The sequence below is a fragment of the Triturus cristatus genome, chromosome 7 (assembly GCF_964204655.1).
Source record: "Triturus cristatus chromosome 7, aTriCri1.1, whole genome shotgun sequence".
NCBI classification, from domain to species: Eukaryota; Metazoa; Chordata; class Amphibia; order Caudata; family Salamandridae; genus Triturus; species Triturus cristatus.
In genome coordinates, this window is record NC_140590.1 from 23,745,039 (window position 1) to 23,763,888 (window position 18,850).

The following is an 18,850-nucleotide window of genomic DNA, read 5'->3' on the forward strand; positions in this document are numbered from 1 at the left end:
GGCATCCAAAGTGGGTGGGATCCTGTAGAATTGACCCTTGTCTCACTAGGGGACTTCGAGAAGGTCCCTAACCCTGCACTGCCTGCTAACACTAAGAAGTACAGGCAGTGGGTGACCATCAATGGCCATAGGGTGGAGGCTCTGAGGGACACAGGAGTTAGTGTGACGGCTGTCAGCTCCCGGTTGGTGTCCAAAGAGCAGATTGTCCCCCATGCATTCTGCCCAGGAGTCTCAGCAGACAACTCGGAGAGCCAGTGTGAGGTGGCTCAAGTTCCCTTTGAATGGGGGGGGGTCTCAGGAACTCTTCAAGTAGCTGTGAGGCCCGCCATGCCGGTAGACTGTCTGCTGGTCAACGATTTAGAGAACTCCCCGTGGGCTGTGGTGGAGAGGAAGTCTCATTTGGAAATGTTGGGCCTGTCTGAGTGGACGTGCGCGACCACTCGGTCCATGGCAGTCAGTAAGTATGTTCAGAAGGAACTGGAGCCTGAAAGTACGGCCCAGGCCCCTGCCTTGAAGAGAAGACGTAGAGGGCACGGGAAACTGGCCCCATGGTTCCCACGGTCCAGGAAGGAGAAGACCTTGAGAGGGATGCCCTGGAACCTACAGGGGAACAAGGAGCTGAACTGGGGGACCTGCCTGAGCTGACAAATGGCAGCAAGAAGGAGGGCCCACCAGGGGGGAATTTTGTGAACAGCAGCAAACGTGCCATTCTCTTGAGGGACTGCGGCGACAGGCCACAGCCCAGGCAGCAGGTGATCAATCAGGGTCACACCTGATCTATTGGGAGAATGAACTCCTTTACAGCGAGCCTAAGGTTGCTGAGCCTGGGTCAGCCCATGTGCTGGTGGTTACCCAGCGCTTCAGAGGCTTCCTACTGGGGTTGGCTCACAATGTGCCATTGGCCGGACATCTGTGGCAGACCAAGACCTTTGAGAGGCTGGTCACCCACTTTTATTGGCCCCAGATGCGCAGGAGCTCAGATGCTCACTGCAGGACATGTGAGACTTCCCATGGAAGTGCAAAGAGTGGGGGGAAGATCAAGGCCCCGCTCCAGCCCTTCCCGGTTGTCAGTACCCCAATTGAGTGGGTGGGCATTGACATGGTGGGGCCTCTGGACCCCAAGACAGCCATGGGCAACAGGTTCATCCTGGTCTTGGTGGACCATGCCACCCGGTACCCTGAAGCCATCAACCTCAGGACAGTGACGGCCCCGTGGTGGGACGTGCACTGATGGGGATTTTCTCCTGTGTGGGATTCCCCAGAGAGGTGGTGTCCGAAAGGGGTACTAACTTCATTTCCAAATATATGAAGTCTCTGTGGGAGGAATGTGGAGTAACTTACAAGTTCACGACTCCTTACCACCCGCAAGGTAATGGGCTGGTTGAGAGATTCAACCGGACCCTTAAGGGCATGATTATGGGCCTAGAGGAGCCCATGAGGTGTAAGTGGGACGTCCTCTTGCCATGCTTGCTGTTTGCTTACCATGAGGTGCCACAGAAGTCCTTAAAATTCAGTACCTTTGAACTGCTCTATGGTAAGAGGGCCTCTGAGTCTGGTCAAGGAAGGCTGGGAGCAATCTCCCAGGAAACCTCGCCAGGATGTATTTAGCTACATGCTGGCCTTCAGGAACCAGACTCATCATTTCAGAAAACTTGCTGGAGCAAATCTGGAAGCCAGCCAGGAAGAGATGAAATGCTGGCACGTTCAGAATGCCACTCTGATTGAGTTTCAGCCTGGTCAACAGGTTTGGGTCATGGCCCCAGTGGAGCCCTGTGCGCTCCAGGATAAGTGGACTGGCTCCTTCGAGGTGGTGGAGCGCAAGAGTCCTGTTACCTACATGGTGGACTTGCAGTCTCCCAGAAATCCCCTGCGGGTCCTGCCTGTCAACCGCCTGAAGCCCCAATTTGAGAATTCTGAAATGGGCATGCTTCTGGCTACAGACGCTGGAATGGAATACGAGAGTGAGCCTCTTCCTGACCTCCTGTGGGCAGAGGAGAAAGATGGGTCAGTGGAGGATGTGGTCCTCTCCACCACACTGACCCAAGAGCAGCAGAGTGATTGTCGCCAACTGCTGGGGCAATTCAGTGATCTGTTCTCTCTGGTGCCTAGTGTCACTGACTGGTGCGTCCATGACGTAGACACTGGGGACAGTCCTTCTGTGAAGCACAAGGCTTACCGAGTGACTCATCGGGTCAGAGCGTACATCAAGGAGGAGGTCTCCAAAATGTTTGCTTTAGGGGTGATTGAGTCCTCTAGCAGCCCTTAGTCCAGCCCCGTGGTCCTGGTACCAAAGGCTGCGGTGCCTGATGCCACCCCAGAACTTCGGTTCTGCGTGGACTATTGAGATCTCAATTCGGTCACAAAGACTGACGCGCATCCCATCCCCAGAGCTGATGAGCTCATAGATCGGCTAGGGGCTGCACGGTACCTCAGCATGTTTGATTTGACGTCTGGGTTCTGTCAGATCGCCTTGACCGATGGGGCAAAGGAGAGGTCAGCATTCTCCACACCTGACGGGCACTACCAGTTCCGGGTGATGCCCTTTAGGATGAAGAATGCCCCTGCCACCTTTCAGAGGTTGGTCAACAGAGTGTTGGTTGGGCTGGAAGGTTTCAGTGCCGCCTACCTGGATGACATTGCAGTGTTTAGTTCCTCATGGGAGGACCACCTGCGCCACCTCTGGGAAGCGTTGATGGCACTGCAAAAGGCAGGCCTCAAAATCAAGGCAAGCAAGTGCCAGATTGGGCAGGGTTCTGTGGTGTACTTAGGACACCAGGTGGGGAGCGGCCAGGTGGCGCCGCTACAACCCAAGATTGAAACCATCCTAGCTTGGGAGCCCCCAAGGACCCAGACACAGGTGAGAGCCTTTTTAGGACTCACAGGTTATTACAGGAGGTTTATCAAGGGGTATGGCAACATTGATGCACCCTTGACTGAGCTGACTTCTAAAAAGCAGCCAAAGATTGTGAACTGGACTGACACCTGTCAGAAAGCTTTTGATGCCCTGAAGACTGCCATGTGCACCGCTCCAGTACTTCGGGCGCCCAACTTTTCAAAGGAATTTCTTGTCCAGACAGACGCTTCCGAGCATGGTGTGGGGGCCGTTCTGTCGCAGGTCAATGAGGAAGGCCTAGACCAACCTGTGGCCTGCATTAGCAGAAGGTTGCTCCCACGGGAACAGAGGTGGAGTGCAATTGAGTGTGAGGCATTTGCTGTGGTCTGGACACTGAAGAAGCTGAGACCATACCTGTTTGGGACTCACTTCCGGGTTCAGACAGACCACAGGCCCCTCAGGTGGTTGATGCAGATGAGGGGGGAGAATCCAAAGTTGCTGAGGTGGTCCATTTCTCTACAGGGTATGGAGTTTACGGTGGAACACCGCCCTGGTACAGAACACGCCAATGCTGACGGTCTGTCCAGATTTTCCTCCTCAGTGATGAGAACTCCCATGGGATGGGTAGTTCTCCCCACTTTTCAGCTGGAGGGGACGCGTGTTAGACCTGGCACCATTGGTGTAGGTCTCCCTTCTATTTTTTGTCACTTTTTGTCTCCTTCGTGGTTGCTGGCGTTAGACGCTCTGGGCGCTGTGCCACTGCCATTTATTGACATAGCGCGAATGCTCCTTATTATAAATTAACTGTATGAACTAGTATAGTCTTAGTAGTGCCAGGAAACATGTTAGGAAAGTCAAATTTGGTATGCTTGAGCTTCAACTATTAACGTGCATCTGGTAGAGGTGATTGTCTTTATATTCTGAGTGTGTAACTACCACATTTTTGAAAGCAGGTATCTTTTTGTCTAAACCTTCCTGTGCGTTTTCTTGGTATGTGTTTGGCCATCTGGTTTAGAGGGCCAGGGCAGGCTGAGGCCGACCTGGGTCGAATGGAGGAATCTTCCGTTGAAGTATGGGGAGGGATGACCCCTTTGATCTGAGCAGGGCTGTGCCTGGCAAGGTGAATGATGGCCCCACCTCCCACTAGGCGTCTGATGGTGGGCCCCCTCTCCCTGAAAGTGAGGATGCCGCCTCGTAAATAAAGTGACCCAAGTCAACACCAAACTGGTTCTGGCAGGGTCGAGTGAATTGTGACTTTCTCAAGAACAAAGACTTTTGGGGTATAAAGATCTGAGCTGAAACCCCTTCGGTGTGTAACTTCGGGATGCGAAGACGAACCTCTGTCCGCGTATCGAGAGGGAAAAGACTTTGAAACTTTCATCCATCTACTGAAGCAAGTACCCAAGGGCCTGATTTGAGCCTGCCTCCTGCCGAAGTCTCAGGGACATTGGACTTCAGTCGTCAGCTGCCCAGATTCCTCTTGAAGGGAATCCTACTTGCAGGTGAGGCCTCTGTCGAGAAATCCAGGGTCTCTAGTTCTACTGTGGGGTACGCCGCATTTGACTTGCTACGGAAACTATTGCTATCGCCATTGTGGGCCGCTACAGCTGAGGAGCTGTGCCGCTGAGTGCCTGCATTTGACTTGCTACGGAAACTATTGCTGTCGCCATTGTGGGCCGCTGCAGCTGAGGTGCTGCGCCGCTGAGTGCCCGCATTTGACTTGCTACGGAAACTATTGCTATTGCCATTATGGGCCGCTGCAGCTGAAGAGCTGTGCCGCTGAGTGCCCGCCTTTGCCTTGCTACAGAATCCATTGTTGTCGCCGTTGTGGGCCACTGCAGCTGAGGAGCTGTGCCACTGAGTGCCCGCATCTGCCTTGCTATGAAAATAATTGCTATCGCCATTGTGGGCCGCTGCAGCTGAGGAGCTATGCCGTTGAGTGCCCGCCTAGGCCTTGCCACAAAAACTATTGCTGTCGCTAGTGTGGGCCGCTGCCGCTGAAGAGTTGTGCCGCCGAGTGCCCGCATTGGTCCTACCACGAGGATACTATGAGAATCAGTACTGTTGGTATTTTGGGACGCCGCTGCTGAGGAGCTGTGCCGCTGAGTACCCACCCTTGTTTTTCTTTCAGAAACCATCGCTATTGCTATCGCGGGCCACTGCAGCTGAAAAGCTGTGCCGCTGAGTGCCCACGCTAGCCCCTACGTCACGAACCTTGCCGTCTTCTGTGTGTGCCTCTGGGTGCTGCCTTCTAACCCCGGGCTAGGATTAGCGTGAGTGCACGCCGTGGACTGCTGCAGCCGAGGAGCTGTGGCCGCTGAGAGTCCGCCTGTCATCCCGCACCTTCCCCGTGAAGCTGTGCGCTGTGCCCCCTTTATATCCCAGGTACATTGTGCATCACTGGGGGGCCTAGGCCCCGATCTCGAACTAAGCTTGTTCCACCCGTACGCACGAGTGCTTCCATCGCTCTGAAAGAATCTGTAATTAGGTGCATTGTGGTTATTTGAGCATTTCTCCGTTTTGTGCTTAACCTATATAAAGATAACAATTTTTCTATACTTGCTTGTGGTGTCCGTTTTGTAGCGTCTTTCCAGCGTTATTGTGTATGGTCATAAATGCTTCACACACTGCCTCTGCGACAGGCGTGTCTGCTCGTGCTACGTTACCACAGGGTTGAGCAGGGGTTATCAAAGGGTGTAGCCCCCTTACTCTGACTTAGGAAGAAGGGTCACTATTTGACACCGGCACCAGCCGCTGCCAACTGGAGGCTCCCATTTCTAACAATGAGAAGATACCATTGAGGGCAGTTTTTTGTGCTTCGTCAGCAGAGAAGGAGTAGATTATGAGGCCCTGGATGGGAGGGCATCCGAAGAGAGAAGAGGGGGTACGGCATGAGAGAGCATCCCTATTAGGGAAACGCAGAGAATCTGGCTAGCCGATTGACTAAATGAGTTATACATTAAACCCGCCATCCAGATGTGTCGATGGTTGATTGGAATGCAAGACTACTACAGGAGATTGAATCTCACTGCTATCCACTGTGGAGTGAGTGGAATTGGGAGAACTTGGAGTACTCCCAGAAGTTTAGGGAGGTGAGCTGGATAAGTACAATGAATTAGAAGGGTGTGGAAAGGGATCAGAGAAATTAGCGGTTACTGCTTTCTTGAGGGTCAGGAAAATATAGTCCATCTTGGCTAGATTGAATTTAGAGGCTTGGATTAGAATGATACCATTATTGTAGGGAGTGATGGTGGCATTATCTTTGAGGAAAAGTGAGGGTGAAGTTATTAATTTGAGACCATGTGGGGTTTTCCTAGCTTGCTTTATTCGAAGGATGCAATACAGGACATTCTGCCAGAATGCCTGTTTTCTGGTGTACAAGATGACTTCATTAGATAGAATACCCTTTTTTGTGCGGAGGTAGACGTCTGAGATTAATGTTTCAGGTCTAGATTTGAGTAAGCAATGTTTGTGCTTTTTAGCTGCATTTTTGGAGCAGTTAGGCGAATAATTAATAGTAAAGGCATTGGATTCTGTAGGGTGAGGACTTATCTCCATTCTGAGACAGGCCAGCGGCGAGTATTGAAGAGGGGGGGGACCAATTTATGTGTTCAAGGAGGTGAGAGTGACCTTGATTCTGAGGCAAGGAGTAACTAAGTAGGCAGTGATCAAAGTGAACACGCAGCACACACTTTGAGCGAGTAATTATGATGATAAAATTTAAGTAACTGGGTGAAACTCCGAAAGACTTCAGGTGGTCCTGAGTGAGACTGGATAAATATAATCTCTAATGGAGGGCACTGTGAGAAAGACCCATTACAAGATGTCCGATTTATTGGGTTGTGTGGAAGTCCTACCTTTAGCTTTACTGCAGTGGTTTAAGGCACAATGAATAGTCCTACTTTATTTTCCGTGCCCTTGATAACTCATAGTACTGGTCAAAAGGCTAGTCCTACCTCTCTATTTAGCAAAGCCCAGACTTCGGTATAGTCACTGAATGACTAGATCTGTGCTAATCTTCCAGGGAGCTGGTGCCAATGTGAAGAGGGGATTCCTGACGGGAATACAGCGCACCACAAAAACAGGCAGCAATCTACGAAGCAAAGAGCCCCCGGACAACGGAAACAGGCACCATCTTGAAATGGGAACTCCATTCAGAGAAAGCAAAGCAAACAATATTTCCAAACAGGAATTACTTAAAATCATAGGCCGAGTTAAATCAGGTTCCTTGGTGGACCCTTGCCCTCCTGACATATTCAAGATGGCAATGCCAGGAATAGAGGAAGAGGTTCTGCACCTATTGAACACCTCTCTTCATACAGGACAGATCCCTTTAGCTTTTAAAGAGGCTCGCCTGATCCCCTTACTGAAGAAACCTGGAGCAGACACAAAATGTCTGAAACATTTCCGGCCCATCTCCCAGCTGCCTTTCCTTGCTAAGGTAATTGAGCAGCACGTGTTAGCTCTATTATCGGGCCATCTAGAGAGTAACAACCTGCTGGAGACCAATCAGGCAGGGTTCCGTGCTAATCACAGCACGGAACTAGTTATGTTATCCATTCTAGATGAGCTAAGGATGCGAGCTGATGTAAAAACACCGAGCGCCCTGGTACTACTGGATCTCTCCGCGGCGTTTGACACCGTGTGTCATAAACAGCTTCTGTCGCGGTTGAGATCATTTGGCGTCGTGGGTACAGCACATGCATGGCTCACATCATTTTTGCAGGGTAGGACACAACGAGTGCAGCTGGAGGATCTACTTTCCACCCCTGCTCCGATCACCTGCGGGGTCCCACAGGGCTCTGCCTTGTCCCCCCTACTTTTCAACATCTACCTGCAGCCACTAATTGCTCTCCTGAACAGGATGGACTGCCTAGTGTACAACTATGCCGATGACACCCAGATAATCATCCGGCTGGATGATGGTCCAGGAGCATCCACTAGGTTACAGGACATATTGAAAACTACAGTCAATTGGATGTCCGAGAACTCCTTGAAAGTTAATCCGGATAAGACGGAAGTATTGCCCATTTCCATCTCGGGTAACCCTTGGAGTGAGAAATTTTGGCCTAGGGAGCTGGGCGCACCACCAAAACCGGCAGCTGCAGTCAAAAGCTTAGGCCTATATGTGGATAATAAATTATCCATGGAAAAACAAGTTGCCACTGTAGTAGGCACCAGTATAGGCCTCTTAAGACAACTAAGGAAGATCTCTGCCCTACTCTCATTCCCTACTTTGAGACACGTGGTCTCAGCCACAATTCTGGCTAGGCTGGACTACGGGAACTCCCTTTATTTAGGTTTGCCACAGCGGCTGCTGGACAAACTACAGGGAGTTATGAGCGATGCAGCTAGGCTGATATTTAAAAAACCCAGGACTGCCCATGCCTCTCCCCTGATGCAGGAGCTGCACTGGCTGCCAATTCGTCAGAGAATTGTCTTCAAAGGACTGTGTATCGCTCACAAGGCTCAGTATGGCAAAGCACCAAAATACCTGAAATCCCGACTATCCCCCTACACACCGGGTAGGACTTTGCGTTCGTCGGACGCCACTCTTCTGTCTCAGTCCCGCTTTAAATTGACCACGGTGGGGGGCCGTGCTTTTTCCAACACGCTCCCAGCTTTATGGAACAAATTGGATCCAGAGCTCAGGAAGGAAAGTAACTTACTTTCCTTCAGAAAAAAACTAAAAACGGTACTGTTCAAACAAGCATGGAGCAGATCTTAGGTGCACAGCTGGTTTCAAGTGAATGTAACATCTTTCACGTAAATCTGGTCAGACAGCGCTTAGAGACCCCTGTGGTTATAACGCGCCATATAAATTAAATAAATAAATAAATTAAATAAATAAATAGCTGGGAGAAAAGTCAGAGGCTCCGCTGATTATTAATTACTACATGCGGATAAAACAGCAGTCTGAGACTGCATCTGCCGAACGCAGCTCACAGGACTCCAAACTCGCAACGAGTGAGGTAAACATCAGCGTGCAGCTGCAAGCTGGCGAACCAACAAGTAGTCAAGGAGAGCCTACACAGCTCGCTAAGGGTGGCAGCGGGTGCAGGTCGTGGTGTGGTCAGCTTGCTCCGCGCCAGGAATGAAGAAAGGAGTGAGCGGCAACTCACTTGGAATATATCCTAGTCCTGGATCATTGCAGACCCAGTTGGGTGAAAGGCAGGACATTAGCATGACCACCGGTATACTGAAGGGAATCCCCAGACGTCCAATCGATCTGCCATCCGTCGAGTCCTGCAGAAAATCTTCCTGTGAGACTCTTACCGACAGCAAGCAACACCCTCCGATCCGCTCCGAACAGCGAAACAAACACCTGGCGCATTGACAAGTCCGTCAAGGTCAGTCTCTCCCATTAACCCCTCAATCAGGCCTCCAGGAAGGGAATCAGTGTCCTGCAATCCCCAAAATGTAGATAAACGTAGATAAGGTCTTTAAAGCGGCATCCGCTGCCGATCCAGACCATCCTCCCAGATATAATATAAGAGGAAAGGGTGGATGAAAGGCATAAACAGGGATATTCACTTACAAGCGATCCCAAGCCCCAGAGCTTCGATGAGGAGCTCCAGCTCCAGCTCGTCAGCCATATTCCTTACTCCCAGTTATATGTTCTACTGTTTAGTCTATCCCCTTTAGGGAAATCGACAAACTCAAAAGTTTGGTATTTTCCCCCTTCATCTGTTTAGCCATAGGAGGGGCATGTGGTCTGTCTGAACAATGAAGTGAGTGCCAAACAGGTATGGTCACAGCCTCTTCAGGGCCCAGACTACAGCAAAGGCTTCCCTCTCAATGGCTGACCAACATTTCTCCCTGGGGGTCAACCTTCAGCTGATGAAAGCTACTGGTTGATCCTGGCTCTCTGCATGCAGTTGTTATAACACAGCCCCTACCCCTTTCTCAGACGCATCTGTCTGGACAATGAAAGTTTTGGAGTAGTCAGGACTTTGCAGGATGGGAGCAGTGCACATGGCCTGCTTCAAGCCATAAAATGACTTTTGACAGCTATCTGCCCACTGAACTTTCTTTGGCATTTTCTTTGATGTTAGATCATACAGGGGAGTCACAATGGACTCAAATCCCTTCATAAATCTTCTATAGTACCAAGTCAGGACCAAGAAAGTTCTGGCCTGATTCTGGTTAGTGGGAGCAACCCAGTCCACAATGGTCTGGATTTTGCTCTCCAATGGTTGAACCTGGCCTTCACCTACCAGGTGGCCCAAGTACTCAACCTTGCTCTGCCCTATCTGGCACTTAGTGGCCTTGATTGTGAGGCCTGCCTTTTGCAGGGCCTCCGGAACATTTCTGAGGAGGACCAGGTGATCTTCACAGGTGGAGCTAAAGACAGCTATATCATCTAGATATGCAGCACTAAAGGCTTCCAGACCTGTCAAGACTTTGTTCACCTGCCTCTGAAATGTGGCAGGTGCATTCTTCAGACCAACGGGCATCACAATAAATTGATAATGCTCACTAGGGGTTAAGAATGCAGTTTTTTCCTTGGCATCCTCAGTCTGATTTTCCAGTAGCCAGCTCTCACATCAAATGTGCTAAAAAATGTGTCTGAGGCCAAAGTATCTATGAGTTCATCTGCCCTGGGAATTGAAAGAGCATACGTCCTTGAAATTGCATTGGGGCAGCTGTAGTCCACACACAATCTAATCTCATTGTTTCCACTCTAGGTGTGAGGTTTTGGCACAAGGACTACTGGACTAGCCCAAGGGCTATCTGAAGGCTCAATGTCCCCAATTCTAACATATTTTAGACCTCTGTCCTGTCGCAGTCTCTGACATGGTCAGTCTGCCTGTAGATTTTACTCTTAACAGGCTGACTGTCACCTGTGTCCACCTTATGAGTACACTAGGTGGTTTGACTTGGTGTCAGGGAGAACATGTGTCTATACTGTTGAAGGACTTGCCTACAATTATTTTGCTGCTGGTCAGTGAGGCTGGAGTGTATGTATACTGACTGGGGAATTGGAGGTGTGAAAGACAAGTGTGTAGGTGGTTAGAGGACTGCATGCATAGTGGAGAGGCGTTTGAGGCAGTCCATGTGCTAAGGCCTGGCTCAGTGCATGAGTACTTGGGTACTGACTGAATGATTAGAATACTGCAAGGAGAGTGCCTGGGTGAATTAATAAGTGGTTGGGTTTTGGCACAGTGAATGGATTAGTACATGGTGCTGAATGGGTCACTGGAGGAGTGCATGGGGAGTGACATGGTGATTGCTGGGGTGTATGGATACTGACTGGGGAATTGAAGGCGTAAAAGACAAGTGTGTAGGTGGTTAGAGGACTGCATGCAAAGTGGATAGGCGTTTGAAGCAGTCCATGTGCTAAGGCCTGGCTCAGTGCATGAATACTTGGGTACTAACCGAATGATTAGAGTACTGCAAGGAGAGTGCCTGGGTAAATTTATAAGTGTTTGGGTTTTGGCGCAGTGAATGGATTAGTACATGGTACTGAATGGGTCACTACAGGATTGCAAGGGGAGTGACAGGGTGTTTCCTGGAGTGTATGGATACTGACTAGGGAATTGAAGGTGTGAAAGACAAGTGTGTAGGTGGTTAGAGGACTGCATGCATAGTGGATAGGCGTTTGAAGCAGTCCATGTGCTAAGGCCTGGCTCGCTGCATGAGTACTTGGGAACTGACTGAATGATTAGAGTACTGCAAGGAGAGTGCCTGGGTGAATTTTTAAGTGGTGGGGATTTGGCGCATTGAATGAATTAGTACATGGTGCTGAATGGGTCACTGGAGGAGTGCAAGGGGAATGGCAGGGTGTTTGCTGGAGTATGTATACTGACTGGGGAATTGAAGGTGTGAAAGACAAGTGCGTAGGTGGTTAGAGGATTGCATGCATAGTGGATAGGGGGTTGAAGCAGTCCATGTGCTAAGGCCTGGCTCAGTGCATGAGTACTTGGGTACTGACTGAAGGATTATAGTACTGCAAGGACAGTGCCTGGGTGAATTTATAAGTGGTTGGGTTTTGGTGCAATGAATGGATTAGTACATGGTACTGAATGGGTCACTAGAGGAGTGCAATGGGAGTGACAGAGTGTTTGCTGGAGTGTATATATTCTGACTAGGGTATTGAACGTGTGAATGACAAGTGTGTAGGTGGTTAGAGGACTGCATGCACAGTGGATAGGCGTTTGAAGCAGTCCATGTGCTAAGGCCTGGCTCAGTGCATGAGTACTTGGGTACTGACTGAATGATTAGAGTACTACAAGGAGAGTGCCTGGGTGAATTTATGAGTGGTTGGGTTTTGGTGCAGTTTTTTCAATTTTTTGAGATGGGTACTGGTGGTAACTGACTCTGATTAACCAGACCTAGAGCCAGTGCTATGCTAAAAGACACTTAGAATACAGTTAAAAAACCTACATACACTAGGGAACACTATGCGTTGGGGTACCCCTGTGATTAGAATGACCTCCTCTGTAAGCCCCTAGTACATAATAGGGCAGGGGGATTAAAACTACCTCTTAAAACATGGCGCGTTTGCACACTGGTGAAGAGAGGGGGGGGCTAAGCTTACGTGTGCAAACACGCCCTGTGGCCGTTTTAATTTGGGGGATAAAGTCCCCTTCAATCCTGAGTGTCCCTTGGGTCCAACTAGCCCACCAGGTATCTCCAGTTAGTGCCACAGAGAGGTGTAAAAAGTGGCACGGCCTGGACCACCTCTCTGCAATGCAGCGCAGTGGCACTTACTGAAAGCACCTGGTGGGCTAGTTAGCCCTCAGGGGCCCTCAGGATTGAAAAGGAATTATTTCCCCAACTTAAAACGCGCCATAGGGCGTGTTTGCACACATCACAACAGGCCCCGTCCCCTCCCTTCACCACTGTGTAAACACATCCTGGGGCCATTTTAATTTGGGAGATTACGTTTATCTGAATCCTGAGGGTCCCTAGGGTCCAACTAGCCCACTAGGTACCTCCGGTAAGCTCAACAGAATACTACCTTGCGGGTGATAGTACGCTTTACAAACACACTTATCATAACTAAAGCAGCTATCAATGTTTCCCTAAATCTGGAACGATAAATTAACTGTATAAGAACCCAATAGTCCTGCATTATCTTGCAAACTTGTTGCTCGTTGACTCATCTCTCAAGAACTACTTCCATTGACCATTATAGTAATGTGCTTTGAATGCAGTTATTACCCCCAGGTCTCTCCAGTCCTTGTCCCATTTCTTACTAATGGACATAACCATCTCTCTGACAGAAAAAAGAACAGAGAAATGCTGGGACCCCTACCCCATCCCCCTCGCACCAGGAGTACTTAACCGGTACTTTCCCAGAATTCCACCTACTCTTGCCGACAGAATGGGACGAGTGTGCTGGGTTCTTTTTCTGCTGCAGGTCTTCTGCTGTATCCCGTCGGGATGCTGGGCTGTCTTCGACATGCTAAGTGGTGCCTCCTGGCCTGCTGGGCTTGCTAGGAGGCATGGGTGTTGCCGGCTGGCCCTTTGTGGCTGGTGCACTGGCTCTCTCGATCTGTTCCGGGTTGCAGAGCGCTTTTTCCAAAGGCCGGCCCCGTGAAAGACATGCTCGGGGGCTCCACTGGTGGTGTTCCTGGAGTGCCTGGTGGCCGTTTTGCTCCTGGATAGCCTCCTGCCCAGGCACTGTGGCTGGTGGGGTGCGCCTGGGTTGGCTGTTGGGGCCCTCTTGGAGCTGGTAGTGTGGTGTGGAGTCTGCTGGCCCCATTGGTGAGTACCACATAGCAGTTTTCCAGTCGTTTTTTTTGTTGCTTTCTGGCAAACCACAGCAATGTAACATCTATTAAAAACATCACTACTCCTCAATGACAAAGCACCAACACGATAATAACAATGCACAAAATTACAAGATTATGCATCAGTAAAAGAAAGCACAACAGTAAAACACAACAAAATACCACAGTGAAACAAAACAAATTTAAACAAGATGAAATTAACTATAACAAACTACATTAAGGATACTGATTTCTACCCATAATTGATCTAAAAAACTGCATCCTTCTCGATTTTACTGCACTTTTCCAGCTGCCATCACTATCAAATAAAATTCCCGAGTATGAAAAGGTAGGCGTTTGAAGTAAAATCGCATTTCCTAATAAAATATTGCGCCCCTTAGATAACTTTCAGCCAACTTTCATAACATAAGTTTTGCTTATATTAATTAATAGCCCCAAGTTCTCCATAAAATGTACAAATGTATCTAAAAGATGCTGCAGAGCCATTGGTATGCGGGCCAAAAGCATTGCGTCGTCCGCGTATATCAATTCTGGTACGGGCCGATGGCCGATTTGAGGTAGGTTGATACATTAGTCCGCAAGAGTGCTACCCAAGCTGTTGATGTATAAGTTAAATAGAAACAGGGCCGGTACGCACTCCTGACTGACTCCCTTCTTGATGTCAACGGAGCGTGTACATTCACCTCTCGTACCAAAGCGAATCTTTGCAGAGCTCGTTGAGTACAGGTATCTAAGGAAATTAACAATGGCGCAATCTACTCCCATTGAAGTCATGATAGACCAAAGTTTGTCATGAACAACACAATCAAATGTGGAGATCAAGTCCAAAAACACCAAAAACACATTGCCCCCTTTTATATGTGTATACTTGCTCAACAAGGAATTCAGGTTGATGGCCTGCTCAGTGGTCCCAATTCCCCGGGAGAAGCCATATTGAAAGTCGGACATGATGTTATTATGGTCTGCCCACTCCTGTAATCTGCCTAACACGACGCGACCCACCACCTTAACTAGAGAGTCCAGCAAGGAGATGGATCTGTCGCTGTGAACCACGCTCCTCTGCTCGCACTCCCCCCCCTCCCTCCCTCTTCGTCAGTTTCATTTGCCTTGGTAATATTGAAATATCAAAATATTGGAGGGGAAATAGACAAGTTTAGCATGTTTGGGACATTTTGTGAAGCGTTGACATTTTGCAAAGGCACGCGTGGTTTTTATTAACCTCTTCTGTGCCCATGACGAGATAGTCTCGTCATGGAGCACGGTCGCGCTGTGCCCATGACGAGACTATCTCGTCATGAACCCCACCCGCGTGTGAAACGCCCGGCACAGGAGGGGGAAAGGGCGTGGCACCGAAGGGGTTAAAACTTTCGGCTATGCTGCGTTGTTGTGCGTTGGAGTCCACGCTGCAAAGCTGCCTGAAACCAGTTCCTGCACTAAAGCGCCGTGCCCACTGACGCATTAACTCTTCGCGCATATGCTTGACGTGTCAAAATTCAAACTGTAAGGCCTAACCATAATCATAATACAACTTTGAACGCTTCAAACCTGAACTTTTTTAGTCTCTGGTAATTGTATGTTAGAGTAAATATTTTTAACAGTATGTCAAAATATTGACTTTTTAATATTGTGCTACCACAGAACCGTAGCAAAAATATCGAAGAACAAATTATTGTGAAGGTGAGTAACAAGAATTGGTAAGTCAGGTGCAGTAAATCAATCCTTACCAACTGCTGGGGCCCAATTTTCTTGAATCATTTATCTCAAGAACCCACTCTGGTCGAATGAACCTTTTTACTTGCCCAATAGCGTGGAGGGAGTAAACACAATTATCAATGAATACCTTCCGCAATTTGACATAATTGAAGACTCGGAGGTCAATTTCTATTCCTTTCGGAATTTTATTATCAGGAAAAACATCTGCAGATACAAGCACCTTAGCACAAGGTTCAGCAAATAAATGGGTACTAATACAAATGCCACTCTACGAAGAATCCGCATACGACTGAATATGAAAAAGAGCACAGCTTCTAAAAGCATGAGGTAGATAACTACCAAGCTAATGTCGATATTAGGAATCATTAGACCAAAGCATTTCTGTCCCTACTCTATGCTGGATGACATCCCTGCTTACCATTCCCTTGAGACCCAAGAACTCGTGAAAAGGTGTCAGAAGTGAACTTCCTAAGAAGTCTTCACTTGGAGAGCTCGATCTAAAACGCTCCTTCTAGCTCCTCGCCTATCTCCTCTCTGCTCAACCCTCGGGGCGCTGTCCCTAATACGAAACCCCAAAACATAGAACACGCCTTCTGGCACACCTCCTCGACCAGGTCTTCTTCCAGTAATTTTCCATTCCGCACCGTCCATCTTCCCTCGTCCATCAGCTTGGCCTTGAGTCCCAGACACCGTCGGCACTAGGAGTTACGATTGGCACATTCCAATGCACTCCCATGTCTGGCTTTCTCCATAATTCAACTGTTAAACAAAGACCTTTTTACTAACGAACCAACTGTCCTTGCACCTGCGGTGAGATCACAGAGTGAAGAAATACTTCTCATCCCTTACTTCTACAATTTACTGCAGCATAAAACCTCTGCAAAAGTAAATCACTTGCGGCCTACCGCATACAGCTAACATAAGAAATACCAGGCCTTTCTCGTCCATGATATATGTGACTTCGGGCCTCTACTGGGTTAAATACACTATTAAATTACATTCTAACGTTCGTGCTTTTACTTTCACATACATGAATAAACGCCATACATGAATTAATCCAATCGAATTACACATTGAGTCAGGTACATTGCATTAAACAGAAACTTATCGTTTTACATCTCCTTAAATACATGCATTATATGTTTTCCGCATCTCCTAATGCTTCTACATTGCGACATAGCTGATACATTTTCTTGATACATTTCGCACAGCACAACTAAAGATACGTTCATTATATGCGGGTGCCAACTAACAGTGAATATGATGCACCCCTACAATTTTCGATACATTTAGGCGCTACATCAGTTCCCCCCTTTGATGACAACTGTCATCACACCATCATTCTTATTCCTCCTGGACTATAACTGACCTAAACTGCAGTTGCTACCATCCCACCATGTCGAATCCCTTCCATTCTCTTAAGATTCTGATACTGACGATCCTGCAATCTCTCCATTCGCTGCTCATTTGCTCTGAGGGCTCTTTCAGCCTTATTCCCTCTATACCACTTCCAGGCCCTTAAGAGTCCCCGCAAACAGATTACACATACCACAGCAATTATAATTGGTTTCAACACAGAACCCAGGAATCCCATTCCTAAGTTCGCAAACCAAGTCCCCACTCGACCAAATCCTTGGCTAATCTTTTCCCACACATTCTCTTCCGTCAAATCTTCTATTTCCTTATGGATCGTGGTGATGTTGACGATATACTTCGCCAGGTCCTTACTGTTGTCTGGAATATACGTGCAACATTCTTGGACCTTCAACAATTTACAGACTCCGCCCTCTTTTGCCAATAATACGTCTAACGCAAGTCGATTCAGCAAAACCATATTTTGTATCGACAACATCTCTCCATTCACCAACAGCAATCACCTCGCCGAATTCATCGACAATTCATCCACCACAGTCGCCAACTTCCTTATCTTCACATCATTCAGGACCACACCCAAACTAGGTATTGTCACTCCGTATATGTCCCCAATCACCATTCCTACATTCACAGCTCTCCGCACTTTGGAGTGCCTTCCCGTCTCTAACAATTTCAAATCTTCCGTATGGTAAATCTTTGGGAATATAATGGCCAAGTAACACGTACCATACCAATTTGCAGGCAATATCACATATGCATTCCTTCCACACACATAATACACAGTCGGAATCACCTGTATAGACTTCTGCAAGAAATCCTTAGCCGAGTCCTCCATGGTAAAAGTATGTTCACACGTACTATGCCCCACTAAAACCTTCTCCTCAGGAGTTTGAGGCCGGGCAACACACAACTTCCCCCTCTGTACCTCATCCAATGCAATCGGTCCAGAACTTCCCTTGGATTTATGCCATCTCTCCTCATCCGTCCAATCCACTGGACTATCTCCTGTATCTCGTGTCTGAGTCAATTTTCTATACCTATCCTCTATCTGGCCTATGAACTTCTTTTCCGTTTCGGACAACCAGCATGTCAAATTATGTCTATGAGCATAAGCTGTATCTAGCTTCGCAGTCGGCCTAAAATACTTCCGAAGCCTATCCTCTGTCTTATAACGGTCATATTTATTCAAATGCTTGTATGCCGGAACTTCAGGAAGTACTGTGTCATAATTTGAGAAGAAATACTCAAACTGTTTCCTTTCATAAAACAAACTAAGCAATAGGCTGCAAGAGATCCCATATGTCAGTGGGAGATGATGGTACCTAATACCCTCATCTACCGAAGCAGGCAACTGCATACACACATAACAATCTTTCGCATCCATCGCATCCAGATATTCGTACAACAGTTTCGCATAAGCATTGAGTTTGAAGTCGGCTCTGGACAAATCTATGTGGAACATACGATTCTCCTCGAGCGTCTGAACTCTATGATCCCTGTCAGTGACCCCTCCCAGTCTTGGAGTGGTAGGTCTGGGTGCTCCCTGAACCTCCCCCTCCTGTCTATGGGCCACCATGTATGAAGTCACTACTACTGCAAATATGACCGCTATCACTACTCCTAACAGTGTGCCTATCACTATTTTAGCCCTACGATGCGCATTCCCAGGTTCCCCCATCTCTGAAATGTTCTCAATGTTCAATATAGTCTCTGCAGAGACAAGTCTCTTCCTCATCCAAGGAGTTCAATCCAACTGCTCTCTCGACCCAGGGAACTTTTTAGCAAAGATTAATTTCTCGTTTCTTCTGATCAACCAGGCTTCCCTAGCTCTTCTTTGTCCTTTAACGGAAAATCCCTAAATTTATTCTTCTTCCACTCGGGCCTAGGTTATCTTCTTCTCAACTTTAATGTGCAATAACTTCACAATCAGTCCAGAATAACTGCCGGTCCCAACAGTTCTAGGACCGCCTGCAGTATTTCAAGTTTAAGGGTTGTCAGTTCTTGGGGTGCGGGTATAACTGCAAAGGTTGGGAAGTCTAGCGTTTCCAAAATCAGACCAAGGATGATACTCAAGAATGGAGGATTCGGAATATTGATGGTCAGTACTCCTTCGATCTCCAAGCCTGGAATCTTCAACAACACTTCCACTCTCGGAAACGGGAGACTGTTGACCAGTGTGATCGATCTCAAT

The 18,850-nt window shown here is 48.2% G+C and overlaps 1 protein-coding gene across 2 annotated transcripts in view; it reads left to right on the top strand.

Annotated features, from left to right (window-relative positions):
- The first annotated feature begins 9,112 nt into the window (after positions 1-9,112).
- LOC146808718 (uncharacterized) overlaps positions 9,113-18,850 on the top strand; it is a 375,662-nt gene continuing 365,924 nt past the window's right edge. For both annotated transcript variants that reach the window (XM_085615528.1, XM_085615529.1), the window contains exon 1: positions 9,113-9,183. The gene's annotated coding sequence lies outside the window, so the exon portion shown is untranslated. The remainder of the gene's footprint in view (positions 9,184-18,850) is intronic.